The sequence below is a fragment of the Talpa occidentalis genome, unplaced genomic scaffold, assembly GCF_014898055.3.
Source record: "Talpa occidentalis isolate TD23 unplaced genomic scaffold, MPIMG_talOcc4v2.1 talOcc4.6, whole genome shotgun sequence".
Lineage (NCBI taxonomy): Eukaryota > Metazoa > Chordata > Mammalia > Eulipotyphla > Talpidae > Talpa > Talpa occidentalis.
In genome coordinates, this window is record NW_023604972.1 from 30,003,404 (window position 1) to 30,027,577 (window position 24,174).

At 39.3% G+C, this 24,174-nt stretch overlaps 1 long non-coding RNA gene across 1 annotated transcript; it reads right to left on the reverse strand.

The window, feature by feature from the left end:
* Nucleotides 1-102: 102 nt before the first annotated feature.
* On the reverse strand, nucleotides 103-22,506 carry LOC119260886 (uncharacterized). Its single transcript, XR_005128846.2, has 4 exons — nucleotides 22,240-22,506; nucleotides 20,597-20,742; nucleotides 2,995-3,076; nucleotides 103-526 (listed from the first exon to the last, which is right to left on the reverse strand). It is a non-coding gene; the product is annotated as an uncharacterized LOC119260886 (long non-coding RNA).
* Between the last annotated feature and the right edge of the window lie 1,668 nt (nucleotides 22,507-24,174).

The window sequence follows — 24,174 nt, forward strand, 5'->3', positions numbered from 1 at the left end:
TTATATCATGTGGCAATCTCTAAATCTCCCACAGAAATGGAAAGTTTCCATTTATGACTCAAGCCAAATGCATAAAACCACAATATGAATTAATCGGTAGGAATTTACTTTACAACTATATAAGCATACAATTAAATTGGCAGCAGAGGAGGAAGGTTATGAACCTATTGGCAAAGCTTGAGAGATTGGTAACACCGAGCAGGTGGGGTCTGGTCTGGAAAATTCCCGGCAGCTGAAAGTCCTCAGGGAGGGGAGGGTCACTTCTCAGAGCAAGTGTCCAGGTGAAAGCTTCAGGACTGTGGGCATGGAATCCAGAAACATCTCAAATTGGCTTAAATTCAGTTCCTATTACTTATACCACTTTCCAGAGACATATTATCAGGACCATCTGTTAATTTTAATTTGATCAGAGCCTCTTCACACAGCTAGGGTTTATCTGTCCCTCTTCTTTTCGCTCCAATGTGCCTTCTGCTTTTTCCCTCCATCTTCTCTGACTTCTGACAATTGCAACCTTCCAAGCCAAGTGCTAAAGAAAACAAGGGAAGAAGAGAAGAAAATTTTACATTGACCTTGAAAGAACTGCAGTTCTGAAATCTGAAGAGACTGTTTCAAGATATCCTTGTTAATTAAACTTATTTTGATTCAAATTTATACCTTATTCACTTCCTAAGATGTCATTGGCAGTTTCCAGCAAAAGACATAGTTAAAAAAGAGAGCAAAAAATTCAATAGTTTAATGCAAATTCATTGAGACCCTAAAATGTGCAACATACTGGGGGTGGGAGGAATTCAGCCTGTGCAGACAGCAGGGGCTTTGGAGCAACTTACAGCTATATGACCTGGGCTAATTATCCTTAAGTGTGAGTTTTCTCTTCTCTAAAGCAGTAAATAATCATTGTACTTACATCACAAGACTGTTGTATAGATTTGAATTGTGATGAACATAGTCTCTGACAATTAAATGAGCAGTTAATATCTAGTGTCTATTGCTGTGATTATTTACATCTGTGCTAAGATATAAGAAAATGATGAGGACCTTGCGCCTGCTCCATAGGAGACACAAAGGGGGGCAAGCCCTTGGTGCATTTGGGAAGCAGCCCACAGGTGCCAGTCAGTAGGATATGAGCACATGAGAGAGGGGGGCTTTGCTACCAGAGGTTTAAGTTTGGTTTTCATTTTTATTTTTTAAATAAATTTTATTTTTTCATAGAAAAACTGCAGTGTAGGCCCAAGGTTAAGGGGGTGAGAGGATTCACCAGAGACAGAGTGGGGAGCAGAACAGGCAGATCCACTGAAATACGCTGCTGAGGGGAGCAGTGGGTGAGACATGAGAGGTCTGCTGTGCCATGTGGGTTGCTCCCTGGCCAGCTGGGATTGAATTTGTGCCACAGTGGCTGGGAATAGCTTGACAGTGCTCTTTAACCCCTGCACCTCCAGGGAGGCCCCGGATTCCAGAGTTTCTGGCCTGTGTTTATGCAGAATGTCTACTTCTTAAGAATAGGGGTCTTAATCTTATACCCTAATGTATCCTAAACACTTAGAACACTGCCTAGAACATAGCAAATACTCAATAAATATTTGTCGAATGAGTGCATGGATGGTGGTAATATTAGTCAGTGAAGGAAAATGCAGGGAGAACAGTAAATTTGAGGATGAAGATAATGTATTTATTTTATTTATTTATTTATTTTTTTAAATTTTTTTTTTTATTAATAGAGGCATGTTTTATTTATTTATTTGTTTGTTTGTTTTGTTTATACAAGCACTGGGTACAGTCAGAAGCACGGGAGGGTGAGTGAATTCACCAGAGCCAGAGCGGGGAGCAGAGCAGGCAGAAGAACCGAAGTACACTGCTGAGGGGAGCAGCGGGCGGCAGGAGAGGTCTGCGCGCCATGCGGGACCCTCCTCCCGTGGCCGGGGAGCAGCCGGGGATCGAACCGGCGCTGCAGAGGCCGCGGGCAGCTTCGCAACCCAGTGCTCAACCGCTGCGCCACCGGGGAGGCCCTAATGTATTTATTTTAGATGTGCCAAGTTCAAATGGTCCATGGATAGTCAAGCAAAAATATCTTCCGTGGTAAACAGAAGTTTGGGCCTGATGCTCTGCATAGAAGGCTGGGCTGAGGAGAGTTTGGAAATATTGGCTTATAAAAGAGTTGAAATCATGAGATAGTTGATAACGGCCTGGGAAAGTGTGTGACAACAAGAAGAGGAAAAGGTCAAGAATAGCTTCTTGGGTGAAAATTCACACTTGAGGGAGGGATAGAGGAGGATTTTAAAGAGCAGATAAGAAAGCAGGAGACAGTGAAGGGTATTGAGGTGCAGACTCTGAGAAGCAGCTTCACGAAGGGCACGGTGGTGCTGGCTGCTGCAGAGGGTTTGGGTAGAAGGAGGCTCACTAGAGGCTTCCTAACCTGACCTCAGACATCCTGAGACTCGGGATGGAAACTGGATCCCAGGCATCAGGCCTTCCCTTGGTGACTAACAGAAGGATTTTCTAACTATATCTATTTCCTTTTTCAAACAATTAGCAAATGGTTCTACATAATTTTAAGTAAGTACAAAACCATCTAGGGACATTGGTGCAGTACCGAGGAGCAACTTCTTTCCCAGTTTATAATGTCCTTGCTCAGCAATAATGTCACCAATTTAAAAATCAGATTAAAAATAGAAATGTTAAAATTCTAATAATACTGTTCACTTTACCACTTTGCTTCCATGTGATCGTTGAGATTATTCCTGTCGTTATTAAGAGCATTCTAATCCATCCAATTTGGGAGCACGTTGTCACCTCGGCCAGTGTTAAATTGGGTGCACTCTTGCCTCTGTGTCTACAAAAGCTTTGTTTCTTAAATGTCAGTTTTTGAAACTACGAACCAGAGACACTCTATGGGGGGTAGGGGGCGGGAGGGGAGGGATTGGGGTCAAAATAAGGGGGTTGCAATTGTATGGGGAATATAAAAATAAAATTTATTATGATGTCAGTTTTTGAACTTACGTAAACAGAGTGAAACTCCAAAATGCAGCCGTGCCTGGAGTTGCTTGCATCATTAGGTCACCTCACACAGTTGTATGCAGACCTTAAAAAAATGACAGAAACCAGAAAACGCTATCTGAAGTATACATCCTTTTCTGCTGTTTTGGAAAGCCAAAGGCACATACTTCCTGTGCAAGACCCTCATCCTCAGACCTGTGACATATGGAGAATAAGTGCTGGTTACTCATTTTTATATAAACTCGGCCTCCCCCAGCTTGGTGTAGGCTCTGCAGGGGGGGAGGGGGGCTGGATCTGCAGGCGCGCGCTGCCTCTGATTGATACAGTGCAGTATTCCTGTTCACATAAATATTTTTAGTTGGAAAAAACCCTTTTGTTATTTTTTTCTCTACTAAGAAAACTTCCATGAACTCTTCCCATAACAGAGCTGCTTTCTGACTTCAGTCACTGAGACGACGGACAAGGAAATAGCTTCTTGGCTCTGTGGGTTTTCAACGACTATTTTAAAAACGGCGAGAGAAGATGCAGAGCCACGCCACTTTCAAGCGAAGAGAAAAATTCCTAATCTCCTATAAACTCTTCATCTTTTCTCCTTGCCAGTTCCGGATGTGGGGAAAATTAACAACATTGTGAATGAGGAAACACGTATACCCATCAGAGTGTGGACGTCAGAGAGGCCAACTTTTTGAAAGATTTTTATTCCCTTCCCACTATAGTCTGGGGCAACCAGTGATTGGATTTTTATCCAAGAATTGTTTCTTTTCTTCTTCTTTTTTTTTTTTTTAAGATTTATTTATTTATTTATACATGCACTGGGTACAGTCAGAGGCACGGGAGGGTGAGAGAAATCACCAGAGCCAGAGCGGGGAGCAGAGCAGGCAGAAGGACCGAAGTACACTGCTGAGGGGAGCAGCGGGCGGCAGGAGAGGTCTGCGCGCCATGTGGGACCCTCCTCCGGTGGCCGGGGAGCAGCCGGGGATCGAACCCAGCGCTCAACTGCTATGCCACGGGGGAGGCCCCAATAATTGTTTCTAATGGGCGCCTTGTGATTATTTCCAGCCCCCCCCCACCATTTACCCTTGGGCATTATTTTTTTTTTTTATTTGTGTATGCAGATGCTTGCCTTCCCTTCTTTCTTATTTATCCACAAAATCCGCTAAGGCAAGCATTGCCTTTTCTTTTTCTTTTGTTTTGCATTTCAAAGTATCTCGTCAGGGATTAGGCATCAAAGATGTTTACTCAGAGGGGCCTCCCTGGTGGTGCAAGGGGTTAAGTCTCAGCAGTATGAAGCTACTGCAGCCACTGCAGCATGAGTTGGAGCCCCCGCCAGGGAGCTACCCTCATGGCGCCCCAGACCTCTCCTGTCTCGCCTGCTGTTCCCCTCAGCAGTGTATTTCAGTGCATCTGCCTGTTCTGTTCCCCACTGTCTCTGGTGAATCCTCTCCACCCCAACACCTCCAGCCTACACCCCAGCTTTTGTGCAAATAAATAAAATAAAATAAATCTAAAACAAAAAATGAAGATGTTTACTCAGTGTGCAGGGATGAAATGATGTCAGGACAGAAAATAAGACACCAGGATGGGGTCATATCCTTCTTCCTGACCAATACATTTTGCTCTGTGAGTCTTACCCTGGAAAGATCAAAGATCATGGGCTCCAGTGGGGTCCCATGAATCTCTGAAATTGAAAGAAACCAAAATTTTAATGAAATTATGCTGTGTGTGCATGCATGCACACTTCTCTGCAAAGACCTTAGCCTTCATCAGAATCAAAGGGGCCCAGAATCCTTAAAAGGTCAAGAAATGAAAGAGCTCAAGCTCTTTCCCCTTGTACTCACAAATGCATAGTGTGAGGACTCAGTGCTTTTCTAGAATCAGTCAAGGGTCTTCCAGATGCAAGGAATTATGCCGTGAAATTAAGGGCTCAGGGTCGGGCAGAGATCAAAGCCTAAGTTGACTGAGAGACACTGGGATCCTATTATAGGAGAATCCTCTCCTGTGGATACTGAGCATCACCCAAACATCCAGTGTGTTTGGCATTGACCTTTCCTCTCTTCTCACTCCCCACTGCTTGCCTCTATTGGCCATTTCAGGTTGTATCAGGGTATGAATCCTGTGTAAGGGGCAGGAATGGACACAGGGCAGGTTTTCTATGATTCTCTCTCTCCCTCTCCTTCTGCTGCTCTTGCTTCTCTTTCGGCTTCCGCCAGCGTCCCCGTGACACCACCCTTAAAAGCATAGTCCTAGCCCAGGTGAATCCCATCCACATCCACCCACACCCTGTACCAGGTGCCCGCCATCAGGCATGCATTCAGGACTGCAAGGACACATCATCTATCCTGATGGTGGGAGGGCAGAAAAGCCTGACATTTTTTCTTTACCCTACATCCTGCTAACAATGAATTTCTTAATATATTCTGGGCATTAACTGCTGACGTGGAAGCAAACCCTTAGGAATTGGAAGAAGGGGAGAAGAAGAAGAAAGTGCAAGAACATAAAGGTAGAATATGAAACTGACCTCTAAATATTAGCAGTTTCCTGTGTCTCTTAAAGGGAAAATAGTTCACTATACTGGAAACGGAAAGAAGAGTGATTTTTATGTGCATGTTTCCAATAAATTATCTTACTTCATTACCAACAGTATTTTTAATGACCCCTTAGGGTTGGTATGAATCACTTCTCTGCCGACTCCATTAGGGAACCAACTGAGTATTCAGTTTGAGTGGGATTACAAAGACAGAAATTGAGAGATCTGTGATTTAGAAGGTGGGCAGCTCTTCTCTGATAGGTTTTGAGTGTCCTCTAATTTCACAAAAATAGGGCTTTACAAGCTCAGCTGCAGAGGCAGCCTCTGGTTAAAAGATGCGGAGCTGGGTCCTTCACCGAGTGGCTGGCTGAGAGGAAATTTGCACTGGTGGCTCACTCATTGCCATGGAAACCACTTGAACGCAGAGGAGTACATTTGCTCATTTTTACAATTATTCTATTATTTATATTGAGGTATCTTTGAGAGGATGATATATTTCTGGGGAGGAGCCAGAAAAGCTATCCCTACGACAAAAAAGACAATTAACTGTAGGTGCCCCAAATTGGAAATACGTGTTTGCTAATCACTAGAGGCATCATAGCTTCCCGTTTAGCCTTGAGGTGAATTTTCAACACATGGTGGGATTTTCTGCTATTCACAAAATAGGGAAATTGGCAGGTCTCACTTATCAAACCCAGTTCTCAGCAATCTGCACATTGCTGCTTCTTTATCAGATTTTTTTTTCCTTTTTTGAATCAGGATTTTCTCACAGTGCATGGTTCATTATACTTAATTACCCAGAATATGTTATTGCATGCAAAAGTAAGGTGGATTTTTAAAAATTGACCTGAGAAAACTTCTTATTTGACTCTGAAGACATAACTCGAAATCTAGGTTTAAAATGGGATAAATTTTGTTTTTGAAAAATCTAGCCAAATAAATGAGTAAATAAACAAGCAAACACACAAATAAGCAAATAAACAAACCCCATACCCTTTAATACTTAGTGTGAATAATTTTATATGCCTCTAAATTTTGCTGGTTTGATTCCAGGAATTTAAAGCAAAAAGCATAGGAATTTGGAGGGGAGGGTGTCCTGATGGAGAAATAGAGTCAGAGAAGATTCCAACCAAGTGAGCAAAGTGGTCTCTAAGAGTGCTATAACATAGCTGTATGATATATATACAATTGCATATATTATAATAATAATTCAATATATATACAAAATGTAGTGCATATATAATACATCTATACTAGAACTAACTTAAAAGTTCAGATATTGCTAAAAACTTTCTGCACAGTGAAAGAAAATATCAAAATGAAAAGGCAGCCCACTGAATGGGAGAAGATATTCACAAATTGTACATCAAACAGGGGGTTAATATATAAAATATATAAAGAACACATCCACTCAACAACAAAAAAAGCAAACAATCCAATTAAAAAACAGGCAGAGGATCCAAATAGACAAAGAAGACATACAGATGGCCGGCAGGCACATGAAAAGGTGTTCATCAACTCTTATTATTAGGAAAATGCAAATCAAAATCACAATAAATTATCAACTCACACCTCTGAGAATGGCTATTATCAAAAAGACAAGAAACAAGTTTCAGCAAGGATGTGCAGGAAAGGGAACCCTCGCTCCCCAATAGTGAAATGTAAATCAGAGCAGTCACTACGGAGGTCCATCAAAGAATTAAAAACAGAAATCCCAAATGATCCAGTTATTCCACTGGAGTATTTATGAGGAGAATATGAAAGCACAAATTTGAAGAGACACATGTAGCCCTATGTCCACTGCAGCATTATCTTCAATGGTCAAGAACTGGAAAAAACTTGTGTCCACTGATGGATGAATGGATAAAGAAAATATGGTACACCTATGTTTATAGCAGCACTGTTTACAATAGCTAAGCTTTGGAAACAACCCAAATGCCCCAAAATAGATGACTGGATCAAGAAGATGTGGTACATATACACCATGGAATATTACTCAGCATTTAAAAAAGATAAACACATGCAATTTGCAGCAACATGGATGGCGCTGGAAGGGATCATGCTCAGCAAAATAAGCCAGAAAGAAAAAGAAAAATACTGGATGTTCTCACTCATAGCAGGAATCTAGAAAACCTAAATAAGGGACCAGGAAAAAGAATAGCTATAAGAAAGAAAAAATCAAAATCAACAAACAACTATGAACCAGAGACACACTTATGGTGGGGGGGAAACGGGGAAAGGAGGAATTGGGGTCAAAATAAGGGGGTTGCAATTGTATGGGGAATATAAAAATAAAATTTAAAAAAAAAAAGAAAATATGGTACATATACACAGCAGAATACTACTCAGTTAAAAAAAATTGAAATTTTGCCACTTGTAACAACGTGAATGGAACTAGAGGGTATTGTCTTAAATGAAATGAAAGATAAATACTGCACAATTTCCCTTAAATGTGTAAGATAAAGAAACAAAACAAATGGATGACTAAAACAAGACAAATTCTTAGATTAGGAGAACAGAATGGTGGTTACCAGCAGGGAACGGGGAGGTGGGAGGTGGGGATTGAGTAAAATAGGTTGAAGGGGTTAGTTGTATGATAATGATGGAAGTTGGTATTTTGGTGGTGATTATAATTTAATATATACAGATGTTAAAATGTAATGTACATCTGAAGCTTATATAATGCTATATAAACTAATAAAATTTTTAAAAACTGAAAAAAGTTTAAAAGTGGGAACCTGGTTTATTATGATTTATGCAAACAATGGTACGTATGCCTGTAGCTTTTACCAGTAAAAGTGATAATATAGGCAAGGTTGGCATAGAATAATGTCTATAATGTATTGAGCTTTTAAGAAGTAAAAAATAAAGAGCAGATTAAAAATAATATGTTTTATCATCAAATTTTGCTTTAAAAAATCTTCTCCATGTCTACTTATGTTTGTAGAGAACAAAATTAGAACTAGATTCACTGATGGCTTAATAGTTATTGTCTCTGGAATGGGATTGTGTGTAATCTATATTTTTCTTTTCCTTCCTTCATAGAGTATGAGCAGAGGAGTGATATGATTGTAGTTGTACTCTATGATTTACTAAGTGTCAGGCACTGTGTTATGTGCTGGGGATATAATAGTGAATGAGAGGCTTGGTCTGAGAACTTGTGTTTTATAACTGGACATACCGGCCAGAATTCTTCACTGCAAACCACAGAAACTGTTATGTCTAGTTTAAGCAGAAATGTGATTTATTAAAGGATATTGGTCACTGACAAGAACTGCTGGGAGACCTGGAGAATGAGATTGAAGGTTAAACTTTCACAAGCAATGCCCTAAAACATATCACAGAACTGACCTGATAAAATAGATATCTTTGCTGTTGTTATTGCTGCAAAACAGGAATAAAGGAACTTGACTTTACTGTAGCTGTCGCAGCACTATCGCTACTTTTTTAAGTCAAGAAGTTGTCTTTGTAACTGCTCCTATTCCTGAAGACTAGACACACAGGCAGTCACTTGCTGGAGCAAAGATGGAAGCTCCCTGCAATGTGCAACCCTGTGTATATGTATAGATACTTACAGGATTGCATTCTAGCAGCAGAGGAGGAGGCTGGGCATTTGAGTTTGAATTCACACAAGTGACAATGGGGGAAATTCACACATTGGCAAGGCTGAATTGATAATGTGGGAATTTCTGCCATTGTCAGTCTTTGTTGCTGTTAAAGAGAAAGCCTTTATAACCAATGATAGCAGTTAGGAAACTGACAAAGGTACTTGTAGGCCATTTATAATGATCAGTACTTTTAAAATTACATATAATGGGAACTCAATTCAAACTAGGTTAAGGAAAAGAGGAAATTAATTGGCTCACAAAACTGAAAAATTCAGGTTCATACTGACTTCTGGTGTGGTTGGATGAAGGGATTCAAATGATGTCATCTAATCTCCCTCCCTATCTCCAACCCCAGATTATTTTATGTGGAGAGAGTAATGAATGGCCCTTACAGTTCACACATCTGTTGTTGAGTACACACTTATATATTGATATTTATCTCTCAAGCCTTTGGAAATTATCTGAACCGCTATTGCAAAGTCAAATTTTAGTGCAGTCATTCCTTTCCATATAATACATCTTTCCTCTCCTAAATTTTCTTTTCTCCCTTGGCTATCTCTACTTTTACCCCAAGCATCCGGGGTTGGGTTTCTTTGCTTGTGGCTCATTAGATTTTCTGCATCTGAACATCTGTGCTATCTCAGTTCTGGAAGATTCTTGGCTGACATTTCTTTATTATCACAAGTTCCGCATTTTCTTTATTATTTCCCTCTCATATAGATATTTGAGATTTAATAGGTATTTTAGCCTTTAGAGTCTACCATCTAGGTATTTCAAATGCTCTTATACTCATCTCTGTCTTTCTATACTGCATTCTTGGCAAATACTTCAAACCTAATTTCTGGTTCACTAATTCTTTTGTCTACTATATCTAAATGATGTAAACATGTCTATTGAGTTTCTAATTTTATTTAATATACTTTTTATTTTTTAAAGTTCTACTTAGTTTTTCTTTATATTTGCCTGCTCATTAAAAAAACTTTTTAATATAAGATACTTTAAACATATCAAAATAAAAAGAATAGTATAGTAAACTCCTATATCTATTATCTAGCTTCAACAAGGGACAATTCATGACCAATTTTATTTCTGCTATATCTCTACCTACTTTCTTTCCCACTCCAGATAATTCTGAAGCAAACTCCAAAAATCATCTAATTTTATCTGTAGTATCTTATCTCTAACAGGCAGGATTACCTTTTTAAAATAAACAACAAAAAAGAAGAGGTATCTACCAAAAACTAGAATCTTTGACTAATAAATTACAGCTTACTGCTATCATAGTTCAATTTTATTTTTATTAAACAAATTGAAACTTAAGCAATAAATAAAAGACAACTTCTACTAATCAAAATACAAGCAAATAACAAAATGATTTTCCTACCCTCTTAAAAATCCATTGCAATTCCTCAATATAAAATATCATTAGTTTTAGAAAAAATCTTTACTGGTTTCTCTGTCATACTTGTAATATCCCCTTTAATTTCTTTAAACATATTTAATTTCAGTCATGCAAATCAATACCACAATGAGATACTACCTCACACCAGTGAGTGTGGTCCATATTAAATAAACTGGAAACAAAAAATGCTGGCGAGGATGTGGAGAAAAAGGAGCCCTCTTAAACTGCTGGTGGGAATATAAACTGGTACAACCACTACAGAAAGTTGTGTGGAGTTCCTCAAAATACTAAAAATGGATCTACTTTAAAAACTAAGGCTATTTTGGGCCTCCCCTGGTGGTGCAGGCGGTTGAGCACAGTGCTGTGAAGCTGTCCGCAGCCTCACAGTGTCACAGTGTCAGTTTGATCACGGCCAGCCGGCGAGGGTCCCACACGGTGAAGCAGACCTCTCCTATCTCACCCGCTGCTCCCCTCAGCAGTGTATTTCATCAGTCTGCCTGTTCTGTTCCCCGCTCTGTCTCTGGTGAATCCTCTTACCCTCCTGCGGATCTGGCCTGTACCCTGGTTCTTGTATAAATAAATAAATAAATCTTTGAAACAAAAAAACCCAAAAAACTAAGGATATCTTATATTAAGGAATTGCAATGGATTTTTAAGAGGGTAGAAAAATCATTTTGTTATTTGCTTGTATTTTGATTCCACTGCTAGGAATCTACCCAAAGAAGACAAAAAAACTCATCCAAAAAGCAAACTTGCACTCCTATGTTTATTCCAGCACTATTTACAATTGCTAAGATATGGAAATAATGTAAATGTTCCCAAACAGATGACTGGATCGAGATGTGGTATATATACACAATGGAATACTACTCAGTGATCAAAAAGATAAATTCATGTCATGTGCAGCAACATGGATGGAGCTGGAAGGGATTAGGTTAAGTAAAATAAACTAGAAGGAAAAATAAAAATATTGGATGGTTTCACTCACATGTGGAATATAGAGAAACTGAACAAAGGTCAGAAAAAAAAAGATAAAACTTGCAAGCTGACCATAGATTTGAGACATACAGCAGAGGATGGGGAGGAAGAGGGATTAGAACAGGAGCGGGAAGAGCACAAGGGACTGTGGTGATGTCTCACAGGTACTATGGTGGTGGAAGAACTATGGGAACCACACTTGAGGGCAGAAATCAAATACTGTACAAAAAGGAACAATATAAGAAAATACATAAATTTAGAAAATATGTGTATGCTTAATTTCAATTTTATACCAAATTTTCCTAATATATGTATTCCAATGGGTCTGAAATTGTTATTATTTCTGGTGATTTGTTTGCTCATATGTTTGTGATTTTTTTTTTTTATTGTGAGTTTATGGTCATTGAAATTTTGAGAACAATGAATTAAGGTTCATTTTCCCAGAGATGTGTGATCACTTCTTTTAGACATTGGGTCATTACTAATCTGTAATCATTTAAATTCAGTTCTCAAGTTGGGTTTTTCATGCCACCCAAGAAGTGTGAATTTTGATTTCAAATCTATATGTAGGTCACCTGTGGTTAGTCATTCTCAGAGGAGCCTTTATTTTCCTTCTTTACTTGGAGTCAAAGCTAACAGAAGCAAGAGTTCTTACTATATTCTTGCCATGATATTAAATTAATTTTTCCAGTTTGCCTTCACTGAAGCTGTTGCCTTTTATAGGACTGGCTCTATGCAAGACCTACAATTTGCATAAACCCAGGTGTTTTCTCTGTTCCCAGCACATGCTTATGGCTTCTTGAAAAAATCCTTCACAATCATGTTTTGACAAGTTTCCTGAAGACATGATTTAGCTTCAATGCTCAGTTGCCACTTTGGATTCATGCCTTTTAGCTATTACCCTATGAGTATTTCTTTCATTTTCTTCAACTCAGCTAATAATTTTAAATGCTATGAATATTCATCTAGCATTTTAAAGTGTTCTGTCCCGGGATCCCTCAGGATATCCAGCGTACCCCCACATCTCAGAAATCTAAGTGCCTTACGCCTACAGTGTTGGCTGGCAGAAATGAGCTTCCTTCAATATGTCTCCCCACCTGTTCTTGTCCCATTCAGGGACTCTCCTCTCATTTTGCCATTTCGTCAGGGTGCTAGCAGTCACCCTGCCTTTCGGGAGAGCCAGATGAAGTGGGTCGCACTCTACTCATGCACACACTGCTGAGCCGGGTGGACCTGCTGTGGTATGCTACATGCTGAATTCAGATATCTACCTGGCTTCTCTGACCCTTCTTGACATTTGTGGCTATTCTGGTCAATAGAGAAGGGATTGGGGAAGTTTACAGTCCTATCCTTCAGTGTTTTTCACACTGTTGGTTCAGATTCTTTACACTCTGTATTCTTTTGTTCTGGCTTCCTTGTCTGACCATCAAACCTTCACTGGCCATGACCCTGGCGAGTTCCTCATTCTGCTCCATGGCCAAGGAATGGTACCCCTTGTTCTCAATTCTCTAAAGCATGGGAGAAAGTCTTATAACATAGAAACTCACAACTCTGCCCAGCACCAGATCTATCCTCAGGACTTCTGGTGCATGTATTTTCTCCATCTCGCCTCTTCTGTTTTCAGGCAACAGTGACACTGTACTTGGTTGGCAGCAGCAAGGGCCCTATACTCAGAAATGGGGCTTGGGGTCTAGTCTAAATCTCAGAGTCCTGGGAAGAGGAGTTTTTTTTTTTCCCCAGGAATGATTGCCTACCATAGTCAGTAAAAGTAGGTATATTCTTTCCCACCACCCCACCCCAGAAAATCCCAGGGACACAGGGTGTACTTTATATCCCCCCATGCCCCCTCCACACACATACAACCTCCAGGATGATGCACCACTAGTCTCACGTTCTCACATCTAATGCCAAACCGTGTTTCAGACCCTCCCAGTCCATTTTACTTTAGACAGCACTGAGCCTTGCCTGTTTCTTTTTTGATGCCCTGTGAATGAGGACTTAGATATGAAATACATACAATCTTCTCCAAAGACACATAATACTAAAGAGGTACCTAGTATCTAAATGTGTACTTGGAAGTTTAACTACTCTCTAAGGGCCAAAGAATCTGCAGAGATAAAGCTCTCTTTAAAACATCTTCCAAATTTACCTGATTAAACAGAACACTACATTTTTAAATTCTGATAACTTCACTGCATTTGGGCTTTTCCTATGAACCATGAGTGAAATATGCTTTAGATTTGCATACTCCTAAAGTGGTGGTTGTTCCAAGAAAAAAGCAAAGAGACAAAAACAATAATCTCCCTCAAATGTAAACTCAAATCTCCACCTGAGACTGTTTTCCCCTATACACATACTAATAAAATAAAAGCTGCACCTTTTATTTTTATTTATTTTTTTAAATAAATTTTATTTTTTATTCCCCATACAATTGCAACCCCTTATTTTGACCCCAATCCCTCCCCTCCCCGCCCCCCACCCCCCATGGAGTGTCTCTGGTTCATAGGTTTTTGTTGATTTTGATTTTCACTTTCTTATAGTTATTCATTTTCCTGGTCCCTTATTTAAGTTTTCTAGATTCCTGCTATGAGTGAGACCATCCGGTATTTTTCTTTTTCTTTCTGACTTATTTTGTTGAGCATGATCCCTTCCAGCGCCATCCATGTTGCTGCAAATTGCATGTGTTTCTCTTTTTTGATTGCGGAGTAATATTCCATGGTGTATATGTACCACATCTTCTTGATCCAGTCATCTATTTTGGGGCATTTGGGTTGTTTCCAAAGCTTAGCTATTGTAAATAGTGCTGCTATAAACATAGGGGTAAAGCTGCACCTTTTAAACCTGCAGTTTTCCCCAGTTCATTTTCAAGTTTGCATTACAATTCTTATGCATTTCAGTGGCAACACATTACAGTTTTTCTCATGCATTTCCTAATGGGAATCTTTGTTTTATCCAGACATCTTCTTACAGATCTTTTTAAATAAAACACAAAACAACATTTTAACAAGTGGGTTCTTGCTAAATGTATGTTTATGTCACACAAAGCAGTGTGCATTATTGTTCGTGTTAATAAATTGGCCTCTACTTCTCTCTTCCTACTGTGCCACAGAAATGGGGGCTTTGATTTTATAGGAGACACTTGAGACCTTTCAATTCCTGCTTTTCCAAACATTGTGTGATGTCGGTTAACTCATTTTCTTTAAGCTTCAGTTTCCTCGTGAACATGTTGCTACAATAAAGGATTTAGTAAAATATCTTAAGGAATATGAATACTTTCCTCTCCTGCCATCTCCTGGGGTGTCTCTGAGGGTGCTAGTGGTCACCCTGGCTGTAGGGAGAGCCAGATGAAGGGGTCCCACTCCACTCATGCCCACACTGCTGAGTCCTCTGGACCTGTTGTGGTATGCCACATGCTGAATTCGGATACTCTACCTGGCTTCTCTGGTCCTTCTAGACATTGCAGCTATTCTAGAAAGCAGGAAGGAATTGGGAAGGTTAAAGTCCTATCCATCAATATTTCTCAAACTTTGAATCATTGGAGAAATCTGAAATTAATCTATTGGTCAATCAGCAGTTCAAAAAAATAAATAGCATAATAGAAAGAAATGTCCACGGTTGTAGGAAGTAATATTTTGTGAGACTTTTGTATAAATGCATCACAAGGTATGTGCAACGTATTCCTTACTATGAACTATAGTCAAAAAATTTCAAGAAACACCATTTTCAAGGATTTTGAGAAAGTCAAAATTCTTTTTTATTTCTATGGAGAAAAATTAGCATAGATGAATATGCAGGTAAACAAGAATAGCATTCATAATGTGATAAATTGGTTGCTTTATTGATCCCTTTTCCTCACTATTCAGTATCTGCATTCTTTGCCATAAAATTCACTGTGGAGCCACATCCTGTTGCTACACTTAGTCACATGACTTGATTTGACCAATGAGACATTAGCAAATGAAGTATGAGCAGAGGCTAGCAATGAGTGTGAGACTGGACTTACTCTTGCCCTTTGTTGTGTCCATGAGGACATGCCCAGGCTAGTCTGCTGGAAAATGAGAATCCAACAGTTTATTGGAGAAGAGGGGTGTTACCCCAGCCTCTCAGATAAGACCATCCTAGAGTCCGTGATAGCCAACCAACCACCATCCCTGTGAGTGAGCTTGAAGAACACCAGAAAAAACCAGCAAAGCCAAGCCCACATTGGCCAACCTGCCCACTCTTAAGTTACACATGTTCATTTTTGTATGCAGTGGGAGTTTTATAGTTGTTTGTTATGGAGTTATGGGAATATTCTGGCAATAGATCATCGATACACCCCATTAGGAGATCTTAGTCATTAAATTATCAAAAATAATAATAACTATTATTGTTATTTTATTTATTAATTCTAATAGGTTTATGTTAAACTTATTTATTATATTGTATTTTTGTTAATTATTATTATGCAATAATGATTATTGCAACAAAATATGCACTAAATTTTCAAAGATTGTCTCGTTTGGCAATCTCAAAAACCACTTTTCATCTTCATGTTTCACATTGCCCTGGGGCCTCAAAAGGGCTTTTATTTAAGAAAGGGCATATTTCGTTGATTCACTAGAAGGGGAGACGGCAGAAGTAGCTTCACCCAAGGTTACTCAACCAAGTTTGCTACCAAAAGAATTGGATTTAGCCATTCAGGCATTTCTTTTTCAGAACCACCTACAGGTTGCTGACCTCTCCCATTTCCCAAAATGAAAACCCTGGTTCCTGCCTATTCTTCTAGATCTACCTCAATTTTCATAAAAGGTCTGTGGGATGTCAGTTTGAATAATTACAATTGACATTTTGCTTGCAAGCAAAACAGAGGTCCTTTCCTCAGGAAACCACAATGACATGAATATCCTCTGAGTGCATATTGTCCTCCAAATAACCAGATTTGCTTTCCCTAAATTTGCATTTTCATTTGATCATTAAAGATGACTTTGTCTTTGTAACAGGAAACCTGTGATTCTCTTGACTAGTCTAGTTTGTCCTGTTGATTATCACAACAAGATCCTGGAGCTATTTACTCATTGAACATTCAGTTCCATGGGTTGCAAGTTATTTTTTGAAAGTCTGTCTCTAAGAAAGAGCCCTAACCCAGTCATCAGGGAGGGAATATGAAATGACAAAGTGGAAGTGGGGATTGGAGTGAAGGAACTCTGAAGTTCTTTTACAGGATCCATTTCAATAGATTAAGAAAGTATTGATTGCCCATTTTAAAGAATTGTGTGCATATATATTGAGGGGGAAGAGAAGGGAACACAAATACATTCAAAGTCACCCGTTGTACCACCAGTAAGACCTCCATTAATTAGACTTGATAATTTTTGAGTGAAAAACAACCCCTAAGTAACTTGCATCCCATTGATAATGGGGCTAGTAAGCAGTGACTTCACATAGCTCTCTAATATATTTAAATAATGTCATGCAATGGCTTAAGACTCAGAAAGAAGACAAATTTATTGGGTACCTTCTTTGTGCAGAGCAGAATGATGACTGTAGAGAGCTACAGATAAAGACCCAACCCCTGCCATCCATGAGCACTGCTTCTACAATCCTTTGATGTGTTCATCTCTGTGACCCCAGCGAGATGGGTTCAAAAATTTGGCTCTTTGATGATGACAATTTTAGTAGCACAATGGGGCTTTACTTACTCCTTATAAATTTCTCTCTGATTCTTTGGTAGTTTGGTTACCATTTTTGTCTTCTGATGCTTTTACTTTGAATTGTTTTGAAATTTGCATTTGGCACAAAGAAATTCAATAAAAAAATTCATTAAATGAATGTGGAAACAATAGTAGTTTTTAATTCCTAAAAATAATTGGTCAGTAGGTTTGACAGAATTCACAGGTAAGAAAGGTTTACAAAGTACTTAGAATAATCTGATCTGATATAGATTTTAAGGACATAAATACTCAGTTAAGGATCTTAGGTTGACTTGAATCAAAAATTGATTGATTGAAATTACATTTCTTCTCGTGCTTAAACTTGATTTGAGACTTAAATACCTGGATTCAAAGTATTTTATATTTTAGTGAAAATCTTTTGGATTCCATTAAAATATTAGATTAAATATGCTCACTCCAATCCCCTGCTTCACAAAATGGGTCTGCAAATCTATTTTAATGAATGTTTTACTAAGCCCTTTCTTGAGAAATGGTTAATAGTAAGTTTAAGATAATTATTTTAGTTAGAAAAATGAGACATTTCTGAATGCATTTAAAATAAGATTTATTTTATTAACATTATTTTTCATTGGCCTTGAAATCATGTAAATTATAGGGAAATGAAATTGTTTGAAAAAATCATTTTCCCCTGTTGATGCGCTTAAGTGTTTTTTTATATGTAACAAATCATATCTTTATGTGTTATTAAATTATTATTTTTAATAAATAAGATAAACTTGTGGCAAGAGAGCTCACTATTTAGCCATGCATTATTATTAAACTATTGCCAATATTTGTAATCAATGAATGATATACAGATGCTTAATTCATATTTGTTTAGGGTTAGTTTCTTTGTACTCTAAGTGGCTATAATTTGAAAAAAACATGAAGGATTTTAAAATAATATGTATCAAAATCTCCTGAATGTTGATATAATTCATCATCATGTATTCTAAAGCTGTCTTCTAATGTTGTGTTGATCAATGGGTTGAGAAATTATGTAGAATAATATTATAGTATTGTAGAGCTGGAAAGAACCCAACATAAAGATGTGGCAGGTATACATGATTAATACTTATTCAGCTGTTAAAAAAAAGATAAACTCCTGCCATTTTGACGACATGTATGGAACTTGCGGGAATTATACTAAGGGAAATAAGTCAGAGGGAGAAAATCAAATACTGGATGATTTCACTCATATGTGGAATACAGAGAAACAAAACACAAGAACTGAGAAAACTAAACTAAAACAAATCCTAGAGATATGACTGCAGAACTGAGACTACTAGAGGGGGATCATAGGGTATTAAGGGGAGAAAGGGTCCAATTTGCTTTGGGTAGAAGGATATGGATAATTATTTTAGTTAGAAAAATGGTGGGTGTGGTGAGGTGATGTACATCTGAGGAGGTATGAACCTGTTCCTCTGAACCATAAACTGCTGCAAACCAATGTTGCTTAAAAAAAAAAAAAAAGAATCCAACATAATCCATTTTATACAGGTGATGACTGGATTCATAAAGTTTAAGTGATTTGTTCACCCTTTAACCTTATAAACAAAGATATTTCAGCATGGTTGAGCCTGTAGACCACCAATTGGAATAACTTATACACGATTGTCCCAGGGAGTAGTTTACCAACCACCTATCCTCTTGCCAGCATATGATACAAAGGCAAAATATCAGGCTGCCAGGAGCGATGGGTGGGTAGCCTGGTTGGTGCTAAACTCTGATGTGTTCTCCATCATTCATGTAACACAAATGATGCCAAGAGCTCCCAGCAGAAGCCAACCCAATATGAAGGGGGTGACCGGAAGGGAATAAGAAGCCATGCCACATGGGATACATGCTTATTTTATTCTTGCAAATAATGATTTAGTGCTCTGAGATGAATATTTGTGTCCCTTAAAATTCAGATGTTGAATCCTAGCCCCCACTGTGATGATATTTGGAGGTGGGACCTTTGGAAGTTTATTAGGTCATGAGGGTGAAGCCTTCATGAATGGGATTAGTGTCCTTATAAAAGACATCCCCAAATCTCCCTCCCTCTTCTGCCACGTGAGGACATAGTTAGAAGAGGTTGCCTATTTCACCAAGAGCCAGGCTGTAGGGTGATGGCTACAGCCATCTGTGGCTATCACCTGTGGCCTTGAATGCAGGAGGTGCTTGGGAGCATGAGATCGGGTACGCATGTCTCATGGTGGACACCTGGGTATGGTGTGGGCATGTGTAATTGGGCACACCTGATCTGAGAGACTGAGGCCATAAGGGCAACGTCACACAGAGGACGGTATGCAGTGGAGAGCGGTGGAGAATGGCAGAGCACAGCTACGAGAGGAAGAGACTACAAGAGAACTCCAGAGAGCCCAGGGAGAATAAAGATTCATGGGGGGTTGGGAGGCCTTGCCAGCCGGTGGGCTTGCCCCACAAAAATTGGCAGAGAAGAGTGTTAAAACATGAAAAATCCACAGAGGGCTCCAGGACTCTCCTTTGCTTATCTCCTGAATGGATAGAGAAACTGCCTTGTGCTTGCTGGCACTGTACAGGAATGTGGGTGCGCACATACACACACACACACACACACACACACACACCTGCCAGTGCTTTCACTTTGGACTTCCAGACTCCAGAATTCTAAGAAATAAATGTTTGTATTGAAGTCACCCAGTCTAGGTATTTTTGTTTTGTTGTAGTGGTCCAAACAAACGAAGACACTTACAGCAGGTGATAGGTCCTCAGAATTCAAGGACTTCATAACCATGTGCTACCCAATACTAGAGTTACAGGTGACCCAGACAAGTCTAAAGCTTGTGGGCTTCATTACTGAGACGATGAAATCTGAGCTGCAAAGGGTCCCTGGCTCCTGATCAATTATGTAACACAATTATGTAACACATCACCTTCCCAAAATTGCCTTTCCAGGGGCTTGCAACTAGGAAAAATTCTTAAAGAAGTTCCTTATTGAAAATTAGCAAAAAGATATGTCTAGTTGAATCTGTTTCTTGGGTTTGAGGCAGCAAATGGAGGACAGCAGAAAGGATACAACCTTTGGCAGGAAACACACCTGGACTGGGCCTTAGCTCTACTACACGGCAGCTGCGTGGCTCATCTACAACATGGGAGTCATGATGCTGCCTTTGCAACACAGTTTTAAGAGTTAGATGTGGTATAGACAAGCTATACAACAGGTACTCAGTGAGTGATAATTATTATTAATTTTCCTCCATTCATTTGAAGGAGGGCAATAAGGGGCTGGTTGTTTCCATTCCTGAGCCCTTTTTAGAGGCCAGGCAAAAAGTGTATGAACTCTTTTTTTCGAATCATCACAGCAACCAAGGTATTATTGATATCACTTTTTTCTAAACAGGAAACTCGGACTCAGTAAAGTTAAATAACATACCAAGGCCATTCGGAAAGTAAGGTGCAGAGGCAGAGTTCACACCCAGGTCTTCTGGCTTTCCGCTGTCTCCTACGCACTCTATGTCCTCTGGACAATGGAGGCTGATTCCACTCCATAGATGGTCCTTCTTTCCACAGCTATTTAGGCTGAAGGAAAAGGCATGATTAACTCATAGAGATGATTAAAAATCCCAGGGCTAGCTCTTAAACTCATGCAAGGAGGAAAAGCTCCAAATTTCTCTGGTTTTAGTAAAGACCCTCAGGGAACAAGGTGAAACTAGCAGGCGGTGAGACAGTTGTTTGACTTTTAGCTTAAACAGTGGAAATTTTAGTGCTCTGTGTTTGTTTTAGAACATATTTTATAGCAGTTGCTGTTGAAATAATGGGAAGATAGAAATCTCTTTTAGCATGTGGAAGTACTTTTGTTTTTTCATTTTCATTTGAGTGGCAATGTTACGATTGGCTTCAGAAGATGAAGTTTATAAAGACATTTATGCTAACTTCCGATGTAAGCTGATTTCCTTCAGCTCAGCTGTAGTAAAATTTGGGTAAATACAATTTTACTCTATGCCTTCCACTAACAAGGTTGAAAGATGAATACATACAAGGCTGTGTTCCTTTCTGTTTAACAAAGCATTTCATGGGGATTCTACTCACTGTCTTGGGGTTTTCTTGGTCTTAAAAGGTGTTCTGATTTTGTTGGTTTACACTGGCTAGTGACTCCTTGTTACCTGGACTTGCACCTGGAGATGGTGGTTGGATGGCTAGTCTAAGGTTCTCCGTTCCAAGCCAGGCTCCTGCTAAAACTTGGGATATGCTTCCACAGTGATTTATAGAAATGCATGCCAATTTGTAACTTTACTTATTTATGCTTTTTAAAGTATCATTATACTTAAAAAGAAAAATTACAATTAGTTAATCCATTAACAAGTCTCTTAGGATCCTTTAAAGGGTAACTACCAAAAAGGAAGACTTGCGCACTGTTGGTGGAAATATAAGTTGGTGCAGCCTCTATGGAAAATAGTAAAGAGGTTTCTCAAAAAATTAAAAATAGATCTACCATGTGATCTGGCAATTACACTCCTAGGTGTCTATTCAAAGAACATATATCCAAAAAGATACATGTACCCCTAAATTCATTGCAGCTCTATTTGCAATAGCCAAGACAGGGAAACAACCTCAATTTCCATCAACAGATGATTGGATAAAAAAGATGAGGTATATATACACAGTGGAATGGTACTCAGCTACAAAAAAAAAAAAAAAAAGATAAAATCATGCTTTTTGAGATAACATGGGTGGCAGTGGAGGGGATGCTAAGTAGGAGAGACAAATACCAGATGATTTCACTCTTACATGGAAGAGCGAAAGAAACAAAGCAAAGAAACAGATTAAACATCAAAACAAATTGTGGGATTCTGACTGAAGAACTGAGGTCACTGGAGGAGAAGGGGGTGAGGGGGCCCAATGACTGGGAGCACAGGGTGAGGGTGCCCATTGACTGCACTGGAGGGTTGTTGGTACCTTGGTGGTAGAATGGTAGAGTAACATACATTTAAAAAGGTGTGAACCTGTACTACTAACACATTTACAGTAATGTAAATGCCATGCCAGTAATAAATACATGAATGAAGCTATAGGTACCATGACAAATACAGGAAATGTAATATTCTGGAATGCGCGGTATCTTCTTAGAGAAGAAAGCTCCAGTCTGGGGATGATGCTGCTGCTGCTGCTGCTGCTGCTGATGATGATGATGATGATGATGATGTGACAGTGACAATCATCATAATGGGATGGTGGTAATGTTCACGAGCAGTCATTGAGCATCTCTCACGGATCAGGATCAAGGAGCTCTCTGTTCCTGACCCACTCTTTCTGCCCTGCCCCTGTGCTCTTAACTACCACAGTGCTCTAGCCTGGTAGACACTGTAGGTAACTCCATTCATTGTCCCATTGTTAGGAAGTGACCGGGTCGTGAACACATTACCGCTGTGAGAAATGTACATTAATTTGCTGGCGGGTGTGGTGTGACGTACACAATTGCTGAGTTGAGAACCTGTACACTTGAAACCTATAGTGTTGTAAATGAATGTTACCTCAATAAAAAATAAAAGAAAATGGAAATTTAAATTTAATACCTTCATCTCTAAGCTTTATTCTCCTGGGGATTACTCATACTTATGAGGCAGCAAAGGTTAGTTGTAAGGATTAAGTAAGAGGTTTATGCAAAGTGCCAGGTGCAAGGAAGATGTTTCATAATTAATAATAGTTATTAATATTATTGCTATTATTAGACATAATTTAATTCTCTAAGAATAATCAGTAATGTGGAAGGGAATTTTAAGAAGAGTATGGTCAACAGTGGTAAACACCAGAGAAAAACCAAATTACTGAGAATAAGACTCGGGTGATACTGCTTAGTTGCCATAGTGTTGTCAGGAAAAGAACTCAGGGAGGTCTTGAGGCTGGGCGCAGCAGCTAATTGGAAACTCACACACATCTTCCCTGAGCATGCGATGTCCTAGACAAATCTAGTTTTTTAGTAATTTCACATTGGGACGGATGTTTCTAATTGTGATCCGAGCCTCATCTCCCTGGTCGTTAGGTGACAATGTTTCTGTCCCTGAGGAAGCCTCAGATCCATTGTTTTCTTCATCCGGATCTACCGAAGTTGCCGGCCACAGCTTTCATTCTACTCAAGAGTCTGATTATGTCCCCAAAGAAGCTATCCCCAACCTTAGCCTTGGAAAATTTACAGGTCATTAGAAAGCAGTGAAAAGTCATAGTCGACTCAAGGCTGCACTAAGAGCCGAGCTGGTGAGAATGGTCTCCTCTGTCACTTGCTTGACTGGACTTGTCATTAGCTTGGTTTTCTAGCTTGTTAACAGCAGATAGAGGCAATAAAATGCTGCCACCTTTTGCAGAGACAATCGTTAGAGCAAGCTTTACTACTTGTTTTGGTCTTTCTCAGTTTGGGATAAATTTAAATTCTGTAAACAAAATTTCGCTTCTCCTGAATGTTTCTGTTTTTATGTTTTTCCTGTTGATTGTTCTAAATCTGAGTAAGGGTGGCACTTGTCCTCAGACGTCCTCTTATTGAGACATCTCAATGAACCGTGATGAAAACATTTCAGAGGTGAATTTCATTAATTAATTAATGGGTTAATAATTATACAGAGTTTTAGGGCCTTCCCGGTGGTGCAGCAGGTTGAATGAAGTGCTGTGAAGCTGTCTGCAGGCTCTGCAGAGCAGGTTTGATTCCCGGCCATCCAGGGAGATCTCTACACGGTGTGGCAGACCACTCCTGTCACACCCGCTGCTCCCCTCAGCAGTGTTTTCGGTCCATCTGCCTGTTCTGCTCCCCACTCTGTCTCTAGTGAATCCTCTCACCCTCCCTCGCCTCTGGTCTGTACCCCAGTTCTTGTATAAATAAAATAATAAAAAAATCTTTAAAAAATAATTACATAGAGTTTTAAAAGATAGGTGTAGGGTAAATGGTTTTCAGGCTTTTCTGCAGTCTTTGGGATTGCCCTGCTTGCTGGGGAATCTGCACTTGTTACATTGTTGTAAGTCATG